Source organism: Halichoerus grypus, chromosome 11 (genome assembly GCF_964656455.1).
Source record: "Halichoerus grypus chromosome 11, mHalGry1.hap1.1, whole genome shotgun sequence".
Taxonomy (NCBI): Eukaryota; Metazoa; Chordata; class Mammalia; order Carnivora; family Phocidae; genus Halichoerus; species Halichoerus grypus.
Window position 1 is genome coordinate 27,872,142 of NC_135722.1, and position 17,145 is coordinate 27,889,286.

The following is a 17,145-nucleotide window of genomic DNA, read 5'->3' on the forward strand; positions in this document are numbered from 1 at the left end:
AACTGTGCCAGGAGGCTATATAAATAATGATTTGGAATGACTGATCTTAAGTACAAACGTGATCTTTAGGAAACGTTCATTGCTGGAAATGTCTTCTCGGTTTTGATACTTCTTTACATTTTTCCCCCCAACCAACAAAATTCCTGGGTACATTTAAATAATGCGTACATTGCACTCTTCTTTTAAAATAGTTTCTAAAAGAACTCATAAACATACAGCATAGCTTAACAGTTGTTATTGATTGCATCATCATTTTCGAAATTCAGAGAGAAACAAAGGAGATGAGTATCTAACTGTAATATCTTAACAACCACCATCTTAATTATGAAGAAAATCATAGTCTCTGTGGAATTTAAGATATGAAAAAATTTGAAGGAAATTTTTTATCTTATTCCTCATTTTCAGCACTTTGGAAAGAAATGATCTTTGAAATTAAATTTTAGCTTGTTGATAACTTAAAAACAAGAAATAAGAAAAATACACCCAAATATTTCTTAAACTCTTGGAGCATTTTCTAAACTTAAAACAAACAAACAAACAAACAAACAAAAAACAACCTGACAATTTCTATTTACGTCTGAAGCTGCAGGGAAGTGTTTTATTTCTGTAATTTTAATTTGGAAATATGTACTTGGGCTGTTTGTAATAGGCCCTTACTTAATGAAGTTTGTTGAAAACTATAATTTTCTGCCTGAGTGATTCAAGTTTTTTTGATATATGGTCCTTTTGATTTATTAATATAAGCAAGGTACTTTTAAAAATGCTATTATATGCTATTTCTAAATGTTCCATTTTTGGTGTGTTGGGTTTAAGAATCTTAGACACTAAATCTCTATTTAAAAATTGGGTTTCACTTTTTAAACTGGAATTGTACTATAACTTTATTGTACTATAACTTTATTGTACTATAACTTTCTTTATGTAATTAGATGAGGAAATGACCATCCAGCTTCAGCATATATTGGTTTTGCAGTTTAAAACTGAAATGTATTTTATTATTACATTAAACTAACCTCTACCAAAGCTCTAGATTTTGTTAAAAATTTTTCCTAAGTTAATGTTGGTTCACTTTATCCACGTTCTTAATAAGTTTGATACTTAGATATCAAACCAATAATAATAATAATATAATTCTACTCAGAAAAGATTCAGTTCAAAATACGCTTGAATTACATTTAGTGCTGACAGAATATGTCGACTGCAAAAAGTATTTTTAAAGGAATGTTAATATTTTAATTTTCCATAAAAGAAGTATTGAAAGTTTATCTTTTTATGTCTTGTATCTTAGATCAAAGTCATTTATTGGTCTTAACACGACTGAAGGAATAACTATTTCTATTTCATTTTTTATATATACTTTATTTTTGGTATGCCAGCTACTTTTCCTCCCTGTTTTATTGAGATATAATTGACATATAACATTATGTAAGTTTAAGGTGTAAAATATGATGCTTGGATACACTTAAATATTATAAAATGATTACCATAGTAGGGTTAGTTAATACCTCTATCATCTCACATAGTTATCATTTCTTTTTTGTGGTGAGAACGTTCAAGATCTACTCTCTTAACAACTTTCAAGTATATAATATAGTATTGTTAACTATAGTCACTTTCTGTACATTAGATCCCCATCTATATATACATTAAAAATTGGGCTGTTTCCTTGATTTAACCTTCATGGGGCAATACCCAAAATAGTTCAATTTTGAACTTCTTGATGTCTTTTGAAAGCTTGGAACAAAATTTATAATATATAAATATAACTTATTATTAAACACATTAAAATTGTGTTGCAGATGTTTCAAGTAGTTTGAAAACTACTTCTGAAGGTTCTGATAGGTAATGTTTTAGAATATTAGGTTGCTTGTAGATTTGAATGATGGTTGATTTTTTTTCTTTTCCTGAAACCAAGCTACATTCTAGTTACTTGAAGTATTTTAAGAACCTTAAACTTGTGTCTTTTTCTAAGTGTCATGCTTTGAGCAGGCCTAACATCAGTTAAATGAAGTGAAAATTGCATTCTTGTCTTGATAGAGATGAAAATGGATTTCTGGTCATGAAATAGATGTAGTTGTCACTTTTTAAAAAAGGTGTCAGCAGTTTGCTTCAGTGAGTAAGGTGCCAATTCAGTATGGCAGTAAACTTGTGATCTGAGCAATCAATAAAATGCTTCAATAACTTCTGCTTCATTACACTTATAATAAGAGGCTATAGATCCGTGGCACATAAAATGTTGATAAAGAGGATATGTGGGGACTGACTGTGACAATTTTCTTGAAAGTACAGTAAGTGCAATATTGCCATCTAGAGTTTGTGCATAGGTAATTATTACAGAGAGGGACAAAAACCACGATGGGATAAAACAGGAAATGATATTGAAATACTGTTTATTTTCCATCATTTATCCATGACACATTTATCATCATGGAACATTTCATTTGAGTTGTCATAAAGCTGTTTAGGTCAGGAGAAAAATTTTCCAATCTGTATTTTTCTCTAATTCTCTTAGAATTATACTACCAAATGTCAAATATGTATCTCTGGCTCAAATTTGAACTTTTTACCATGAAAGCTATTTATTAAATAACTCACTTTGGAAAAAAAAATTAGACTTAGAGGTTTTCCTTTTTTCCCCTGGTAATTCAGTTATATCAAAACAGAGAGCTTTATTGACATCTCAATTGGATACCTTTCAATTCAAAATATTATCTTTATTAATATTAAACACCCCTTCAAGAAATAAGAGCCAAGTAAGAGCTCTTACTTAAAAAATGGTATTTTAAAATGATTATATAGGGAGATAGACTTTCCTGCTTATGTCATTATGAACATTTTAATGAAAAGTTCCACTTGGAGATTGAAAATATGTCTTCGTCTTTAAATCACTAAAACACTTTAATCATCTAAAAACACTTTAAAAAGTATTAGTTATCACTTTTTTGATTAAGAGATTTTTTAACTTTTTAATTTTTTTTGGAATTAATTAATATGGAAAATACATTTTTAAACTAAGCATTATTGAGCTTTTTCTCCCTCTGAACTTGTGACTGAAAATGCAAATTGCATAATAGAAAAATTTTTTAAATCTGCATTTACTGTATTACTTAATATAAAGTAAACTTAATATGGATAGAGATGACTTACTAAGGAAAGTTAGGTAATCTGGAAAGGTTATTACCTTTATTCTTCCATTTATATCTTTTTCAATTTGTATAGATAGCTTTTATAAGTTTATAGACCTCGGCCTTCAGATTTTCCTGAGAATGATTTCCTGAGAACGATAATTTGGCATTAATATAATAATGCATTTTTGTCCCTAATATCACACTGGTTAGGTACACATAGGTACATCTATGTGTGAATGATTTCTATAATTATAAAAAATGGAAATGATTCAATATATTAATTTATTTTCCTTTTTGGATCAAAGTTTTATTCTCAAATGTCCTAATATTATATTTTCTTTACTTATATTTAATTTAAGACAACTCTTTAGATGAGGGACTCTTATTTTGAAATTTTTAATCATACTGAGTAGAAAATGTTGCATTTTAAAACCTCCAAATAAGTATAGGATTGTTCTGGTAAAGTAAGTGAGAGTAGACCTGACAAATTTTCTTTAAATTACTCAACCACCTACAGGTATTCTTGCCTATGACTCTTTTGAAATGAGAATAAATTTTATAGAGTTACAGCAACAAAGTGAAAGAGTGTGTTTGATAGATTCCCTGAACAGTTTCAACACCCACAGGTATTATTTGTAAGAAAACAATCATGCCGAGTCTTCAGCTGGTTAGAGAGGGCACAGCATTCTATCTTCACCTGACATCCTATCTGTTCCGTCAACATCCTAGGCCCCCTGCCTGCCGCCCCCTCCTCCCAAAACAATAATGCTCACTGAGAGGTTTGTGTGAATGGACAAGAATATGAAATTTTCTTTTTCCCTTGGAGAACTAAAGCAGTATTGAAGGCATATTCCTAGGGGGAGGAAAACCAACTGTCTTGAGGATTGACTAGCATTTTCTATTTTCTATTCAAATTGATCAGTGTTGTCAGTGATTGTTAGTTAAGATCTTTGATTATTAAGTCTGACTACTGATTGATGAAAGGGAGACTCTTAGTGTAAATGTTTTGGAAATCGTTGCCTTGCTTTATTTTATTAAGAGGCATATAGTGGTTTCCTCTCACCTGTTGTTAATAACATTAGCTTGAATAAATGTTAAATAAAACAATAAATTGCTGATTTTTAAATAATATAACTCATTATTTACAAATATTTTATATATGTAACAAAGATGCAAAGGAGTATAACATTAATTTATCAGTGTCTTCAGTCACATGTTTTTTCAAAGTAATTATGTCAGAAAAATCAATTTTACATAATTTCCAAAAAACAATCAGCATCCAGTTACATTTTTAAAAGATTTTAAGTTCCTAAATAAAGCGAATCATATACATAGATAAAGGGTACAGCAAGAATCCATTTATCAACACTTACTATTCACTGGGAAGTAATTATTGAAAGCTTCAGAAAAGAGAATAACAGCATAAGTAAAAGGTACTGGAAAAGATCCTAGTCTTAAGCCTTGGCAAGCCACAGGTGAGTTGTATCTTTTAGAGCTGTACTGCCCACTACACTATTAAAATTTAATAGTGGTTCTTAAATTTAAATTAGTTATAATAAAATAAAATAAAAGAACTTAGTTCCTCAGTCTCACTATCCACATTTCAAATGCTCAATAGCTACATCATCTTTGAAAATTCTATTGGACAGTGCTCTTCTACCAGAAAGAAATTTAGTCTATATACCCTAATTATACTTCTGGCATTGAATTTTACATTCAGTGACTAACAAAATAAAAAAGTCTCTTTTAATATGATATGGGTTCAAATTGGTGTTGAGTAGATAAAGTACTCTGGTCTTCATAAAACAAAATAAATTACATCACATAGGTCACAATCTATTTGTCATCTAACCACCAGATGGACACCTGTAGGACTTTCAGTGTATGTCAGGATCCCTATAAGTAAACTATATGGTGTCATGTCTTTAGGGACTATGATTGTGGTAGTGACTGAATTAACCTTACCTTGTTTGGTGAAAAAAGATCTCCCTCCTCTGTGAAAAAAAGATTAGAGGGCCAAAGAAGACGGACTCAAATGATGAAGTGTTGAGTAGTTCTTTATGTGCTCCATCTGTGCATTAACCAGGGTTGATGATACAGCAGAACTATCTAAGACCTTGCCCTTGGGAAGCTTCCATTCTTGTTTTGTAGATAAAGCATAGGCACATGAAACTCTTAGGAGACATGCTTATCAATATGTACGTGAGTACTAAAAATATGTGGTATTAGATTCTGTGTTGTAGGGGAACTTAAATAAAAAAGATTATTAAAAATAGAATGAAAGCATTTTAAGGTTGCGGTGAAATTTAGAGGCCATCTAATCCAGTTCTCTCAATTTACAGATAACAGGAGTTACAACAATGATAATAATTATCTCATTGGGTTGTTATGAGGATTAAATAGTTAATGTATATAAAACTCTTAACACAGTACCTGAGATATGGTAAGTGGTCAGTAGGTGTTAGCTATCATTATCATCTTTATTATTAATTTTTTTAGCTTTATTGAGGTATAATTGATAAAATTATAAGATATTTAAAGTGTACATCATGGTGATTTGACAGAAGTTGACATTGTAAAAAGATTCCTACCATCTAGTTAATTAACACATCTATCACCCATATACTTATATGTCTTTTTTGATGAGAACATTTAAGTTCTATTATTTTAGCAAAATTTCAATATGATACAATGTTACCAAAATTTCAATATGATACAATGTCACCATGTCATACCTTAGATCCTCAGGCTTTATTCATTGTATAGCTTAAAGTTTGTACCCTCTTACCAACCTCTTCCTGTTTTCCACACTTGCAGTCCCTGGGAACCACTTTTTCACTCTGTTTCTATGAGTTTGACATTTTTTTTTGATTTCACATATAAGTGATACCTTTATTATTAATATTATAGATAAGGCAATTGAGATACTTGTCTAAAATGAGACAGCAAGACAAGAGTTATAAAGGGACTGGAACTCCATGTTTGCTGTTAGAGTAGGCAAGGTATGCTTCATTAACTGAAGTATGGGGAGGGCTTTTAAAAAGAGATTCATATAGGCAATAGTATGAAGTTAGGAGTGAGTAAGACTTATTTTCTAACAAGTTATACTTGATACAAGAAAGGTTATTGGTGATTTTGAAAGATGATGAAACCTTAGAGTGAACAGGGTTAAGGAAAGAATTGATGTTGAGGAAATAAGGGCAGTGGGTTTGGATGAGACATCTTATAGGTTGAGAGTGGCTCCTATTTTTTTTTTTTTGAGGTTCACAGTATAATAAAGAAGAAATGTCAAAATAGGATTTAAAAACCATTGGATATATTTTATATGAATACACTTAAGATTAACTCTGTCAACAACCCCCCATGACATAAGTGTTCTATTTTTTTATGATAATTACTAAATTTATTAAAAATATTAATTCATAACCCACATAGGGAGCATGGTCTGGTGATTGGACAAAAGTTTTATAATTGTCTTTTTTGGTCAGTTCTGTCAATGTATCTTTTTGGCTGTATGTATAACTTTACTTGGAGGTAAAGAAAATGGCTAAATTTGTGACCCATTTTGAATGTGAGACTGAGGCTAATGGCCTTCTTCAACCTCAGAATTGGAGCATCTGAGATTCTGGAGTGGTTGAGGAGTGTGGATAGGGAATGAAAGTCACAGAGTTTGAGAAACATATGTTGGAGTTTACTCTAGAAAGGAGATACGTGTTTCAAGGGAGCAAGTTTACACAAACACTATACAAGATATGCAAAAAAGTATTTTTAAAATACTTCAGAAAGTGCCACTCATAGTACTAGTGAAAGTAAAAACTAAATTTGATTAAGGCCAAATAATTTAACCAATCTTTTAGGTAACACTCAGCATTTTGGTTAAAGAGGTGCTCATATTTCTGCCCTTCTGTTTTTCCTCCAAGAAGGCATCTAGGTTTATAGGGGGGAAGAGGAGCTTAAGTCAACTGGAGTTGTTCCTCTGCAGGTTCACAAAGAGCATGAGAGTGTTTTGTTTTTTGTTTTTTAAGACTTTATTTATTTATTTGAGAGAAAGAGAGAAGGTGGGGGAGAGGTAGAGGGGCAGAAAGAAGCAGACTCCCTGCTGAGCAGGGAGCCTGCCACAGGGCTCGATCCCAGGACGCCAGGATCATGACCTGAGCCAAAGGCAGATGCTTAACCAACTGAGCCACCCAGGCGCCCCAGGAGGAGTAGTTTTAAGGAATAAATGACTAGATTCTCAACTTCCAAGTGTACTTTTTACTAAAATTCTTCTGTCCGTGAATGTGCCTGCAGTGGAGGCACTTCTCCTTTCCCATCTTCTATTATTCTTAGGCAAAGCATACCTCTCCCTCATCCTGAATCTACTGCAGTGCTTCACCCTGGAGTATAAAAACCTACAGGACATCAAAGGGACATTTTGAAATTTTGGTGCCATAAACTTCTTGCAGGGGCTGTGAACCTTTCCTTGCTGTTTTTTTAGGTGTTTCTGTTAAGAAAGAAATGGGATAGAAAGAAGAAGCTGAGGAGAAAAAGGAACATATAAACTTTCTGATTAAGAGCTTTTCCATATATTTTGAAAAATGGATGATGGTTGATATAAAATTGTACTGATACTTAATCTCACTGGATAGATTTAAAAGAAAAATGTATTTTTATTTAGTAATGCCAATATTTATAATATGCTGGAAAAGACATCTTTGCAACTGTTTTTAAGCTAGCAATAAAACATTTCCAATGGCAACTTAAAGTGTTGATACAGGTTTCTAAGTGAGGGGTACATAGCTTTCTAAACTTTTTTAGGTAGTATGTGAGTGAAATATTTTGGACTCTTCACTGTGCCAGGGAAGCAAAGTAGTCCTTTGAGCCATGTGGTCTCCAACTGCTGAGGTATCACTGGTCTTGTTGCTGAGATTTGCAGCTGGTGTAACTCCTGATCTGCTCTCTGCTTGGTCAGGAGTGCTCCCTGGGAGCTTTTGCATTAGTTTGGCTCTCACTGAGTTTCTGCCACATTCTTCATCTTGCCCATGGCCTAACCAGGTCACCCTAACAGCCTCTGCAGTGCAGTCAATGTGGGCATTTTGGTCCTTAAATATTGTGGCACTTCAATACCTTTTAGTTACCCAGTAGCTATGTGAGAATTTGTAGGTCTTATCCATTCCCCAACTGAAAATGACTCAAGAAAGCGAGGTGATGACCCTCTTTCTGCCTCCTACATACTATTCCACTGCATTTACTCCGTGGCTGCATCCCCCTCACTTTTGCTGAAAATTGGTGAAAGGGGACAGCCTCAATACAGTCATCTCCCAGAATATAAAATGAGAATCCAGATGGAAGCCCTTTGCCCTTAGTCTTCTCAACTTATCTAACACACCTGCTCCTCTCTAAGCTGGGAGATAGTAGACCAAACCTCAGCTCTCCCTCCACACACTGCCCCCACCCACCCATCCCACACCACCTCTTTCTCATTTTTCTTACAGTTCCTTGAAATGAGAAGAGGTGAACTTTGAGCTTTTTACCACTTCTGCATTGGTAGCTTTTGAACTTCTTTGATTGAAATCCATAGTAAAAAATACATTTCATATCATAATTCACAGAAGAAAAAATATACTTTACATTACAATTCAATATTATATACATATCTCTCCACATATGTACATAAAACAAAAAATTTTCAAAACAGGATTTAACCTTACTACATGTGAGGCACTATTCAAATGCTGGCGTGGACCCACTAAATTGATTTCACAGCCCATTGGCATATTGTATAAGGGCTGTATTTTATCCTGTACATCCTTGACATGGCTTTTGTAATTCAAAAATTTCTTCAGTATTCTATTATTAAAATTTTCAAACATACAGAAATGTCAAAAGAATTTTACAGTGAACATACATGTACCTACCACCTAGAATCTAGAATTAACATTTTACTATGTTTGTTTTATCAAATGGTATCCATCTATCCATCTTTCCATCCATCAAAACCATTTTTGGATGCATTTTCTAAGTAAGTTTCAAACATCATATACATTTTTTCCTCTTTCTTTCCTCCTCCTCCTCCCCTCCTTCCTCTACTCTTACAAGCTGGCATATGTTGTGATTGTTTTGTACCTGGGATGTATTCTGTTGTTAAGTATTTTGAATACTACTATGAACCAGAGGTAGAACAGAGACACAAGCTGTGAGCAGAACTAAAGCCACAGGCCCGCTGGGCTCCTGGTTGGAAGTAATCTGTGGTGCCTAACTGAAAGATACTGTGTGAAGGCAGGGACAGGAGTTTGCAAGCCTTCCAACCCCAATCTTGGTGTAGCTCAGGAAGGCTGGCTGAAAAAATTTGCAGACCTACTGACAGGACTAATGGATTTATAGAGACCTCTGGGCCTATTGAGTGAAGGGGAAGCACAAAGATAAGGTTTGATTTCTTAGAACTGAGCCAGCCACCTACTGATTCTGTGACCAGATGTGTACTATCCATAATAGCTTCAGATAGTAGGCCCAGCACACAAGGTTTTAGGACTTTAGGAGTACTCAAGGAGATTTAATTAAGAAAGGTTAAACTTCAGGGGGCCTCTGCGTGGCTCAGTCATTAAGCATCTGCCTTTGGCTCGGGTTATGAACCCAGGGTCCTGGAATCGAGCCCCGCATTGGGCTCCCTGCTCCGCAGAAAGCCCCTTCTCCCTCTCCCACTCCCCCTGTTGGTGTCCCCTCTCTCGCTGTGTCTCTCTCTGTCAAATAAATAAATAAAATCTTTTAAAAAAAAAAGGTTAAACTTCAGTAAGAAAAGAAGTGAACTCACAAGGAAGGCAACAAATTCAAGAAACAATGGTGACCATATAAATTGATAAAATATGTTGGTGAGTTTAACTATTGACTATAAAAGGTTTTTTGTTGTTGTTGTTGATTGTAAGATAACATCCATCAGAGACATTCCAATTTAAGGAGTCCAAATATGAAAAAAAGTGTGTTCTTTATAGAAAAAAATGGTTTAAGTTACCTAGGAATAAACCCAACAAAAGATATATAAAACTTTTATGAAAAAAACCTATAAAACATTTTCAGATATAAAATATGGAATGGATAAGCAGAGATATATTAAGTTCTAAGTAAGAAGTCTATATCTCATAAGGATATAAATTCTCCCTTGTATTAATCTATAAATTCAATGAAATTCCACTCAGAATCCAACCAGATTGTCCATGGAACTTGGTAAATTTGGGAAAGCCAAGAACGAATAATTGCTACCACAATTTTGAAGAACTGTCTTATCAGTAATGAGGAATTATTAGAAAGTCAAAATCATTATGGTAGTATTCATTACTGTGGTATTACTGCAGAGATAGGCAAATCAATGGGAGTTAATAAAAGGTACAGAAACAAATATGAGAAAGATGGCCTTATAAATTATGAAGAAAGAGTAGAAATTTGATAAATATTACTGGACATCTCTGCTTATTTAGGTTATATTGTATGTCAAATATTTTGTCAACTACTGTTGTTTTTCTGCAGTATTGACATTTTCATATACATATTTTGTCTGTTAATATAGTGAATTACATTGATTTTTTTTTTTTTTTAAGAGAGAGAGAGGAGTGGGGAGGGGCAGAAGGAAAGGGAGGCTCCATGTCCAGTATGGAGCCTGACCTGGGGCTCAATCTCATGACCCTGGGATCATGACCTGAGCTGAAATCAAGAGTTGGATGCTTAACTTACTGAGCCACTCAGGCGCCCCACATTGATTCATTTTCAAATGTTAAACTAAATTCACTTTCCTGGGATAAACCCTACTTGATTGTGAAGCATTATCCTCTTTATATACATTATTTGAACTGATTTATTAAAATGCTATTAATGATTTTTGTGTCTATGAGCATAAGTGGTATTGGCCCATAGTTTCTTTTTCTTTTGTTGTCTTTGTTTAGTTTTGGTATTAGGGTAATGCTGGTCTCATAAAATGAGTTGAGAAGTATTTTTTCCTCTTCTGTTTTCCAAGTTGCTTTACTACCTATATTATTTCTTAAGTGTTTGGTAAAATTCATCAGTAAAGTCATCTGGATCTGGAATTTTCTTTGTTGAGAAGGTGGTTAATTAGGAATTAAATTTCTTTATTAGAAACATATCTATTTAGGTAATTAATTCTTTTTAATTGACCTTTAATCATTTAGTAGTCTTTAGAAGAATTTATCTATTTAATCTAAATTGCCAAACTTTTCACAAAGAGATGTCCAAAATATTCTATCATCATCCATGTAAAGTCTGTAGAATTCGCTTTTTAATTTTTTGTATTGGTAATTTGTATTCTTTCATTTTTCCTTAACTGATTTAGCTAGAAGTTTATTAATTTTATTGATATTTTCCAAGAAACAGCTTTTAATTTAACTGATTTTCTATTTTTTGGTATGCTGTTTATTTCTTTGATTTTTTTTCTTGATTGGTTCCTTTTTTCTGCTTATGTAGAGCCTAATTGATTCTTTTTTTTATATAGTTTATAAGTTAGAAGCTTAGATTAGTGTTTTTAAACCTTTCTTCTTTTCTAATACAAACATTTTAATGTTATAAATTTCCCTCAAAGCCCTGCTTTAGTTGTGTCTACCAAATTTCAATGTGCTATGTTTTCATTTCTAGAGAGTTCAAAAGATTTAAGATGTTTCTTTGTGATTTCCTCATCTGTTATTTAGAAATGTGTTAAAAAATTTCCAATTATTTGGGGGATTTCCATATATCTTTCTGTTACTGATTTCTAGTTTATTTCCATTGTGGTCAGAGAGCATACTTTGTATAATTTTAATTTTTTGAAAAATTTTGAGATTTGTTTTATAGCTCAGAATATATTGTCTAAATGAATGTTCTATGTATGTTCTGCTTTGTTGGTTAGAGTGTTCCATAAATGTCAGTTTGCCGCTGCTTGACCGTATTGCTCAAGCCTTCTGTTACCCTTGCTGTAATTGTGAATTTCTGTATTTCTCCTTTCAGTTCTTTCAGTATTTTCTCCTATATTTTGAAGTTCTGTTAGTGGAGCCATTAACATTTAAAATTGTTGGGGCACCTGGCTGGCTTAGTCAGTAGAGCATATGACTTGATCTTGGGGTTATAAGTTCAAGCCCCATGTTGGGTGTAGAGATTACTTAAAAATAAAATCTTAAAAAAACATTTAGGGGCTCCTGGGTGGCTCAGTTGGTTAAGCGTCTGCCTTTGGCTCAGGTCATGATCCCAGTGTCCTGGGATTGAGTCCCGCATCGGTCTCCTTGCTCAGCGGGAAGCCTGCTTCTCTCCCCTGCTCCCCCTGCTTGTGCTCTCTCTCTCTCTCACTCTCTCTGACAAATAAATAAATAAAATCTTAAAAAAAAAATTAGAATTGTTATATTTTCTTTTTTTATGTTACTTTATTTTTTAAAAATTTTATTTAAATTCAATTAATTAACATGTAGTATATTATTCATTTCAGAGATAGAGGTCAGTGATTCATCAGTTGCGTATAACACCCAGTGCTCATTACATCACATGCCCTCCTTAATGCCCATCACCAGGATAACCTATCCCCCACCCACCTCCCCTCTAGCAACCCTCAGTTTGTCTCCTACAGTTGAGAGTCTCTTATGGTTTGTCTCCCTCTCTGATTTCATCTTATTTTATTTTCCCCTCCCTTCCCCTATGATCCTCTGTTTTGTTTCTTAAATTCTACATATAAGTAAAATCATATGATAATTATCTTTCTCTGATTGACTTATTTCACTTAGCATAATACCCTCTAGTTCCATCCACGTCATTGCAAATGATGAGATTTCATTTTTTGACGGCTGAGTAATATTCCATTGTATATATATACTGTATCTTCTTTATCCATTCATCAGCTTATGGACATCTGGGCTCTTTTCATACTGTGGCTATTGTGGACATTGCTGCTATTAGAATTGTTATATTTTCTTGATGCATTGACTTTTTAAAATCATTATTGTTTCTCTTTATTACTGCTAATAGCCTTTGTTCAGAAGTCTTAGTTTTATATTAATATAACTGCTGCAGTTTTTCACTGTGTTATCATAAGATATTGTTTTTGATCCTTTTACTTTTAACCCATTGTGTCTTTATATTTAAAGTGTGTTTCTTCTAAAAAGAATATATTTCTGTCTAATATATCTAGAAGCAAAATTGTAAAATGAGTATGCACATTTTTGTCAATTATTGTCCATTTTTACATTACATGGCTATTATGTCAGTTTACACTTTCATCAGCAGTTTATAAGATTCCTATTTCTCCTCATTTTTACCACATAGGCATACCTTCTGTGACATATTAATCAAATAATAGTGATACTTTTGAGCAATGCTAAGGGAGCTAATTATGCTTATGCCATATTGTATGTGATGGTTAATTTAAAAAAATTGTTTTTAAAGATTTTATTTACTTATTTGAGGTACGGAGTGAGTACAAGCGGGGGTAAGAGCAGAGGGAGAGGGAGCAGACTCTCCTGCTGAGCAGGGAGCCTGATGTGGGGCTCGATCCCAGGACTCTGAGATCATGACCTGAGCTGAAGGCAGATGCTTAACCCACTGAACCACCCCGGCGCCCCTATGATGTTTAATTTTATGTGTCAATCTGACTGAGCTAAGGAATGCTCAGTTAGCTGGTAAAATATTATTTCCATTTGTCTCTGAGGGTGTTTCCAGGGGAGAGTAGCTTTGAATGGGTAGACTGAATAAAGAAGATTGCCCTCACCGTGTAGATGGGCATTATTTAATCCACTGAAGGCTTGAAAAGAACAAAAAGACAGAAGAAGGGCAAATTTACTCTCTTGCTTAAGTTAGGATATTCACCTTCTCTTTCCGTGGAACATCATTGCTCCTGGTTCTCTGACCGTACGACTCAGATTGGGACTTATACCATGGGCTTCTCTGGTTCTCAGGCCTTCTGGTTTGGACCGGAACCGCCATAAACTTCCCTGGACCTCCAGCTTATAGATGGCAGACCACAGGATTTCTCAGCCTTAATAATGATGTGAATCAATCCTCCTGATAAATCTCTTGCTATCTACCTATATATATCCTATTGGTTCTGTTTCTCTGGTGAACCCTGACTAATACACTGTACTTAATAACCATTCTCCTATCGTAATACAATTACGTTTTTTTCTTTTCCTGCAATAAAATTCTTTGTAATTATTTACTTAGGATAATGTCTAGAATGAAAATTATTGTCTAAGTTTATAAGTATATAAAGCTCTTGATAAGTTTTTCAGAAGGGTTGTATCAATGTAACTATTTCAGGATCTGGAATTAATATTTTAATATTTGATAGTTTAATATTTACATATTTCATTATTTTTATTAGCACTTACTGTATTGCTCTTGAGGTGAAACATTTCCATATACCTGTTAATTGAATGTCTTCTTATTCAAATGGTCCTTTGTACATTCAAAATAGATTTTAAACATTAACTTAAAAATCATATTTTGTAGGGGGGTGCCTGGCTGGCTCAGTCAGTAGAACATGGGACTTTTGATCTTGGGGTTATGAGTTCAAGCCCCACGTTGGGTGTAAAGCTTACTTAAAAAAAATCGTACTTGTGTAGAATCTCTAAAATTATATATAAAATTATATATAAAGTTATATTTGTCTTACATAAAATTTTAATACAAAATACAAAATGTAATTATAGTATGTTGCATCAGATTTGAAAAACAAATACCAGAAATTACAAGTCTCTAGTACTAGACGGCAGTACAGTCTTTAGTCTTGTTAGGTTAATTTAACAATACTGCTTTGTTCAAAACCATTTGGAATTTACCTTAATTGTATTTGTTTGAATATCCTAAATGGCAACATTTCATCTTTAATTTTAATTTTTTTTAAAGATTTTATTTATTTATTTGTCAGAGAGAGAGAGAGAAAGAGAGCACAAACAGAGGGAGCAGCAGGCAGAGGGAGAAGCAGGCTTCCCACTGAGCAAGGAGCCTGATGTGGGACTTGATCCCAGGACTCTGGGATCATGACCTGAAGTGAAGGCAGACCCTTAACCAACTGAGCCACCCAGGCACCCCAACATTTTCATCTTTGTATGTTGAATTTAAATTTTTAGAAATACAAAAAGTAATTTTTGTCAAATTTGGCAAAAAACTTAGTGTTAAGTATCAGAAATAGTTTCATCAAGAACATATTATGAGGATAAGAATTTTCATGAGGAGTTAATATCTAGATAAATATTGTCCATTGTATGTTTCAGAGAACCTTCCAAATGAGTCAGCAATTATATATAAGAATCCTTACTGAGTGTCTTATCTGTGGTATGAATTTTGTATGAATATGTCATTTGTGTCAAGGAAATTAAATTATTTTCAATTGTGATTTTGAAATGGGCTTAGAATATAGGAATAGTGGTATCAAATTTTTACTCCTGTTCACTCAAAGTTCATGGCATATCTTTATAGCAACTTTTTCATTCTCTGGCTAAGCCAATGTATTATATGTTTAAGAACACGGGTGCTGAGGTCAGATTTTCTGGATTCAAGTCTAAACTATACTGGTTAACCAGCTTTGTGGTCTTTTGCAAGTTAGTTAACCCCTGTTTTTCAGTTTTCTCATCAGTAAAAAGGGGATAATAATAGGGCCCTTGTGAGATAATACTTGCAAACACTTAAAAAAATGAGATAATACTTAAAAATGGTAATATTTATGTGTTTAGAACAGTGACTGGTACATGGAAACACTTATGTTAGCTGCTATTATTTTCAATTCAATTTTTAAAATTTTAATTACAGTAGCTGCTGTTATTGCTATTACTAATTATCTCTCTTTTCTCACATTCAGTCGGTTGCCACCTTTGTAAAACAGTGCCTTTTCCTTAGTTGTCACTCAATATACACTTATTGATAAGCTAATGAAAGAGTAAAAACTCTTGTTCAAATTTTCTCTTAGAATAAATCAGATTCTTTAACTAACTTTAACTCTTTAGTAGCCTTTCTTTCAATTATCTATTTGGATACACTAAATATACCTTCAACAACGTCTTGAGGTAAGTGGTTTCCAAGCCTGACAGCATTAGAATTACATAGGCCCGACCTCTGCTCAATTCCTATTCAGCCAGTCTGAGGGAGAACCAGGAGTCTAGTTTATTAAACATGCTCTGCAGGTGATTCTGATACTCAGCTAGTTTGAAGTATCATGAGAATCTTTTCTACTTTCTTGAAAACCTTTTTGAGGTCAGTTAAAAAAAATCTTGTTGACGTGTTTATCCCCTCTAGCTTCTTTTAACTGGTTATGTATTGTTTTGCAAATTTAATCTCACATACAATTTTTTAAATCTAAATTTATTCCAAAATCTTTATTCTAAATTTTTTTAATGCAAAGTTTGTTTTTTTTTACTCTAAAAATCATGTTTCTAATGTGGGCTGTGTGTGTGTGTGTGTGTGTGTGTGTGTGTGTGCGCGCGCACGTGCACATATGCCTGTGTGGATTTCTTTAGCACCATCTGAGGCCTCGGGGCTGGCCAGCCTTTGGAGCACTGTTGCTCCAGGTTAAAGCTTGTTTAGACTTGTCCTTGCTGTGATCATCCCCTCCCTGCTTCTTCAAGCCATGCATGAGAATCAGCCTCATTACTTTAAAATGGTTCCTCAGAAGCTCAGAAAATTCTACTGTCCAATTTCAGCAAAATTATCTATCTACCAAATTTTACAGAAAATTCTGGATCTTGCCGCAGAATTGGGATATTTTCCAGTTTTGGTTCACAACCAATATACCAACTGATGGGAGTGAGGGAAGGAGGATGAAAGTGGAAAGCTTTATGTTGAAAGTCAGAATATAGGTTTGAAGTACTTCTATCAATTTTATTAATGTTATTCCAAGTTAGACTCTGAATTTTTAATCCTTTCTAACCTATCACTTGTTTGACATTTAGTTGTTACATCTTATTGTGACCCTTTTTTTTTCTTTTTCTGAAAGTACATATGTGCTGATATGATAAAAGATAGAATTCAGTTCTTGAAGCCCTCCGCAAATGTCATTGGACACTGGACAGTAAATATAGCCCAA